The sequence below is a fragment of the Neolamprologus multifasciatus genome, chromosome 14 (assembly GCF_963576455.1).
Source record: "Neolamprologus multifasciatus chromosome 14, fNeoMul1.2, whole genome shotgun sequence".
Lineage (NCBI taxonomy): Eukaryota > Metazoa > Chordata > Actinopteri > Cichliformes > Cichlidae > Neolamprologus > Neolamprologus multifasciatus.
Window position 1 is genome coordinate 37,085,338 of NC_140452.1, and position 6,676 is coordinate 37,092,013.

Here is a 6,676-nt window from a genome sequence, read left to right on the forward strand (position 1 = left end):
CTACATTTCCGGGGAACACAAAGCAGTCGTCAAGTATTCGTTGTTGTGGGCTGAGAAATGGTTCAGTCCAAAGGAGCCATTCGTTGTAGAGCGAGCCATCCAGGAAACAAGAAACTAATGTGATTGGAGGTTTTTAACTCTTTGAATAAATGAGAACCGGCTGCCCATCCAGTTCCAGCAAATAATAATATAATGATGTGGAAATAAAAGGAGCCATATTTCCTCCTCCTGCCGTCGCAGACATAAATACGATAAATTTGTGATCTCAATAAAAGGAAATTGATTCTTGTCGTGTAGGCAGCTGTAACATAGACTGAACTATCAAGGCTGAACATATGCAATGCTCAGGCAGCACAGGACCTGACCAGTGGCTGAGTAACAACATTCAGTCCAAATATAAAATCATTTTAACCGAGTTAAAGCTGTTTTGAACAACTTTATATTAACAGTTCATCAAGTTTAATAAATCAAATCTTTTTCAGCTAGTTTTTATTGCATATGTATATATATATATATATATATATATATATATATATATATATATATATATATACAGCAAATCCAGCATGTCCAAATTAACACTGTCAGATTTGATTTCAACACTTTTAAAGTGTCTATATGGGTCCACACCAGAGAGTGTTAATTTAACTCTTTTTGGAGAGTTGGTACGTTAACTCTGATTTAGTGTTAAACACCAAATCTCTCTGGAGTTGATAATTTAACACTTGGTGTTAAGAGTTTATATATTAACTCTCAAAGAGTATTTTAGTTTAACTACGTAAGAGTTATCTTCTAATTAATTCTAAAAAGCAGGAATTTTACTGTTCTGAACTTCTAGAAATTTATTTTGGAAATAAACATTTACTAAAAAGACGCAATGGTTTTTGAAAAACATTTATTCTGAACTGTGCACCACAATTTCAAAACATTTTCTGAAAGATGTAACAGTGTACATGTTCTCACTTTCATTAGAATTTCGTTTATCAAAAGGTCTGACATAGGTGAGCTGGTAAATGCAAATAACAGCATTCTCATCACTTATTTCAATAAATACAAAATACAATATGCATGTCCTTCATTCATCACTTTGTGGAACTTCAACGCACTTCTGCTCTCCCCCATATTCCATCTTCACAAGCATATCCTATGTGGAGAGTGAATAAAAATTAGTTGACACTAATTAATGGCACAAATCAATTGCAGCACAGTAAAAAAAAAAAAAAAGGAATCCTTTTTGAGACATTACCTGTGTAAAGTATTTTCTCAAAAGACAAGGACACAGACAACAGGTAATACTGAACTAAATGTAAAACCTCAACCTTTTTCATTTTTACCTAAACCGTGTGCACAAAACTCTGGAGGAATCTAAGTGCTAACGTAGAACTCAGTCGGGACTCGGGACATCTGCTACTGCTGTTTGCTCGTTTTTTATGGGAGATAGTTTTCAGGCTTCAAGTAGCACCATTATACCAACATTTCACATTCTAGACATTGTTTTAAGTGTATTTGACCAAGAAATTTGACTGAAAATTCACATGCAAGCTTTTTTTCAAGGCTGTGGTATTTGCCCGCAAACAATACCTTTCAGCTAGCTAAAACAGAATATTATGCTATCACCGAGCAACATGGCTAATGCCTTTCACACAGCTTTGTCTCAACTCCAAAGAGCCACAGAAGTAAAAGCTAATAACAATAATTGAAACAATCTTTGAAAACATGACTTACGAAGCATGGCAAACAACTCAAATATGTAGAGCAAAATGTTCTGAAACGGCTTCACTTCAGCTTCGATTGGAGCCGTGCTGGGGGCGGAGTCTGTGAATTTACTCTATTGGTGTTATAGCCCCTGTAGGAGTTCAGAGTTAAGAGGTCAAGAGTTAATGTTTCCATTGTAACACCTCCAGATTTGAAATAGAAACACTCATTTTTAACACTCGATTTTAACTACTATCATTTTACACCTCAGAGTTACATTAAAAGAATGTGACTCTACTTAGAGTAAAATTAACTCTAAGACTACTAACACCAAAACATTTAACACTTTTGAATTTGCTGTGTATAAGCATCTTTCAGCTGATTGTTTTGTTGCTGTGGTTCTTTGTTCTTTGCTTTCATATTAATGTCCAGACAAAGTCAACAGCAGACCATCATCAGAGCCAGCATGCACACAGGTGCCTCATTGATTAGTTGTCATGTTAGACTAATGTGAGGACTTATTTACTTTCCTGCCACTTACCAGATGTTCAGTTACTCTAGTGTTAAATCTTTAAAATGTTGTTGTTCCTAATAGTTTCTGGTAGTAATGAAGCACATTGGTGAATCATGCCACTGCTGCAGGCCATTAAAACATTTTTCCCATGTCGTGAACCTTCCAATGAATAATCGCCATAATGGCCCGTGACAGCACCAGCATTTATGTCTAGCATACAGCTCCAGACACAAACTCCTTTTTACATTATGCAAAATGATTGGCAGCAACTTTCCTAAGATCCTTCTGCTGCAAATAAGCAAGCAGCAAGCTGGACTTAATGCATTTGTAGTTTAATTGGCGTTGACACTTTATTGTATTTCCTTCCCACTTTCCTAATCCCCCTGGGAGCTCTGGCCCTGCCTGGTGCCTCATTGGCGAAACTTGAGCCCAATCAAGACGATATACTTTTCCAATAAGAACCTCCTGATTGTGCCATGTCAGAGATTCTGCATCCAAGTCCACTTTCTGAGTGGTGGAGATGGCTTTAGAAAGTCAAATATGTCGTCCAGACGTGCTCATTAAGTTTGAAGGGGCCACTGCTAATCGTGTATTGGGTTGACGCTGCAGTAACTGATAGCCGGGCTGATGAAAGTCAGAGATGTGGAGAGGTGATTTTACTGCTGCTGAGACGTTTTCTGCGCCTTTCAGATTATGTTTCTCGTCTTAATGATGGTCCTGAGTGTGGATATCTGCAGACGGATCGTCTAAACTTGTATCTCTGTTCTGCCAATGTTGCAAAAACTGAACAGCTGGTATTATTATACAGTAGCATCGAAACTTTGACACTTTCAAGAATATTTGGGCTTTTATTTTCTTAACAACAGGAGGTGTAACACATTTCAGCACTGAATGCACAGTGCTAACCCGAGAGCATAAATGAATAAAAGTGCTGCTTTGATTTTGGTTATTTTTGCATTTATGATGTTCAGGATGTTGCAGCTTTCATCAGACAAGTGTCCAGTGACACATACAGGGCTGTAAAAAGTATTCGCCCCCTTACTTCTTATTTTTGTGCATATTTGTCATCAAACAAAGCAAATACAAATTGCAGCTTGCAAGTTGAAGCACAAATTAAGAGCAATGTATAGATGGATCAGCAGACACGGGTTTCACGTGTGGCACTGTCGATGGATTGAGTTGTTAATAAAACTATGATGATGTGAAACGTCGCACAAATGTACGTCTTTTTTTTCATATTGAAGTAAAAGTCGGTCAATCTCAGCTGATCCCAGCTGACCTCGTACAACATACTTAAGCAACCAACAGAATCTTTCAGTCGTTCAGTCATTTATGTTTAATCTGCATTCAACAAAGACAAACTGAACAACGTACTGCGAGCTGACAGTGACGCTGTCTTTGGGAGTATCGGGCCGGGACAATATCTAAAGTTGTCCTCTGTCACATGCAGCAGACAGAGGGAAATACCTCGAGTCAGCTCTCTGGAAATCGTTGGTAAATATTGGGTTTAGATTAGGTGCTTCTCTGCATAACATCCGAGGTACAAGACACATGCTGTGAATCCAGTGTGCTCTTCCCTGTGGCGTGTACCAAACAGAAGGTCGGTGGTTCCCGTGCTCCGCATTGTGCTCGGCCAACATACTGAACTGCCCGTACCCGTCCATGGCATCGCATTATTGTTAGAAAGTGCTTGATGCATTGAATAAAGAATGTGGCTTTTAGTAAAACCACTTTGAGTACTTTGAGAGTAAAAAAGTAAATCCCGATCCATTTACTTTGTGCTCAGAAACTGATTAGACCTTGTTTCCATCAGGCACTGCTACACAACTGCTAAAAGGTATCGATTCAGAGAGTGACAATAACCATTCTGTGCAGACGTAAAAAACAAACTGAACGTGTTCAAACATCTATTGCATGATGAGCATCGGACAAACAGCCCGAGCTGACATGAAGGCAGCGCCAGAGGAGGATTTTAAGAAGTGCTTGAAAAACATAGAAGGCAAAATCCAGATAATAACGATAAAAGCCTAAAAAACTATCATCAAAAATGTCTCAATATTCTGGAATACAACTCTCCTCAGAGATCTCAAATCACATTTTGTTAGTTACATTATTCTTCGTGCCCCCATCTGGGTTTGTTCCCTAACAGCGCTCTAGACCAACGGTCCACAACCTTTTTCATTTTAGTTGCTTATATCAGGTTCCTCCAGACGCTGAGTGTGGGCATGGGCCTCTGCAGAGGACTGTGTGGTTAAAATTAATATTTAATCCGACAACAATTTAATCACTGATCAATAATAATGATCTGATGCCATTAGTTTAATTTTGCATACACAAAAATCCAAATTATGTAAGCATTTAAAGACTTTTTCATTTCAAGCTACATAAATTGATGTGAGTGTTACTGCTGCATAGGGCTGCTCAACGATCTGGGCTTTCAACGATCATTAAAAACGACTGAGCTGATTATTAGCCCCTCCCTCGTGCTTTACTCTCGCGCTGCTCCGTGTGGCAAATCGAGCGCACCTCTCTGCATTTCGAACACGTGTCACAACAATTTAGAGCAGCGGTCTCCTACCTTTTTTGCACCACGGACCGGTTTATGCCCGACAATATTTTCACGGACCGGCCTTTGAGGTGTCGCGGATAAATACAACAAAATAAAACTCGTACCGGTACCGAAAAAAAGAAGATTTATTCATAACACACGTGAAAAGACCCAGGAAAACCGAGTAAATGATAAAAACAATAACAAAATCACGCTGAAAACCGATAAAAACCCTGAAAACTATACATTTCACACCTGAGCCTCAACTCTCGCGGCCCGGTACCAAACGACTCACGGCCCGGTACCGGTCCGAGGCCCGGGGGTTGGGGACCACTGCTCTAGACATCCAGCCTCAGTCTCTATAAACATGTTCATCAGTATCTCATAAGGCAATTTTTTTTTTTACCAAACTAACAAATACAAAAACTAAGGTGATATTTTTAGTTTAGTTTTCCAAGATCGCAAAATAATTGTTCGTTTTATTTTTTATTTTATTTAACTGAATATTTTTATCCCCACATCAGGTTTTATTTGTAGTTTAGCTTTAGTGAACTGTAACTATCAATTAATGTTGATTCATTTTAAGGATATCCAAACTTTTACTCTCTACAGCTGTAACTCCTCACAACAACTAGTTGCTGACTCATTTGCTTTTCTACTTCCTCTCTCAAAACTACTTTTGGGGAAACTGAAGTAAGAAGTAAAATACTCCAAGCAGCTGCTGAAGAGTGAGTCAGCTTGGTGATGAATCCCTGCTCTGCAGTGAAGGATACAGGGCTGGGATGTTATGCAACACTAGTGTGCAAACACAGGATTGTAATCACAAACCTAACCTGCTGAACATCCTGTACGTCTCACTACACTGACATAGACGTATCAAACTAGACCTGATTACACATCTGTGTTTTAGAGCACCAGAAAGATATCTGCATTTATCCACAGGAAGTGCACGAATATAAAGAGCGTGGAACGGGAAAAGCTGAGGAACATGGGGTGTAACATTTTTGCTTTGCACTCATCTGAACTTTGATTGAACTCCTGTGGAGAAAGTGAGTTATTCCAAACACGCAGGAGCTTTGGTAAATGTCACAACTGTTAGTCTGACAGGAAACAAGTGAGACGGGAGCACAGAGGCAGAGAGCTGCTGGGACATGACAATGGCATGATTCAGAGCAGCGAGAGCACAGAGCAGGCCAGCAGGAGGGAAATCAAACCTGTGTCGACTCTAAAGTGTCTGGAACCTGTAAACAAACAAATGAATCAGATGTGTAATTGTGGCAGCTTGAACAGCTCGAGGTACAAAAGCATCTCTTGTGCTGTCACGCAGAGTCAGACGAGCTGGAAACATTCAAGTGTAGTTATATAGCACCAAATCATGACAGCAGGCTGATCAAGATGCTTTAATACTGTAAGGCAGCAAGCCAACAATAATACAAAGAAAACCTCGTCCCTCTGTGAGCGAGCACTTTGGGGCCAGCGGGAAGATCATGACCCAGCGTTGTGTGTTTGTGGACTTTTTTCATTGTTGTGATCTTGGTGAGTCATTTATGTTTCCTAGTCTCTCTTTTATTTTTTATTTCTTTTCTTTGTGCTTCTTTTTTGTTATTATTTACCTCTTGTGTAATTCAGATTACCTGTTTAGTTTCCTGACCTCTCTTACTAAGACGGTCCGTTATAGCCTCGATCTCTGTCTGTCTTCAGCTTCCCCTTTGTCTCTCCAGCCCATCGTGTCTCTCTGTCTCTCTCAGCTCTGTCCTGTCTGTCGTGTGTGTATATTCTCTTCCAGCGACTGTTTCCTGTCTTATTTTGATAGTCCTTAGCTGTGTCTCAACTCAGGGGTTGCATCCTTCGGAGGACACGACCAGCATGCGAGGCTGTGAAATTGGACGGTCTAGCTTTCAGATCTGCGTCACCGCTGT

The 6,676-nt window shown here is 39.7% G+C and overlaps 1 protein-coding gene across 1 annotated transcript in view; it reads right to left on the reverse strand.

Annotated features, from left to right (window-relative positions):
- tpst1 (tyrosylprotein sulfotransferase 1) overlaps positions 1-5,481 on the reverse strand; it is a 77,892-nt gene extending 72,411 nt beyond the window's left edge. Inside the window, exon 1 of the mRNA XM_085184716.1 lies at positions 5,361-5,481. The gene's annotated coding sequence lies outside the window, so the exon portion shown is untranslated. The remainder of the gene's footprint in view (positions 1-5,360) is intronic.
- Positions 5,482-6,676: the final 1,195 nt, after the last annotated feature.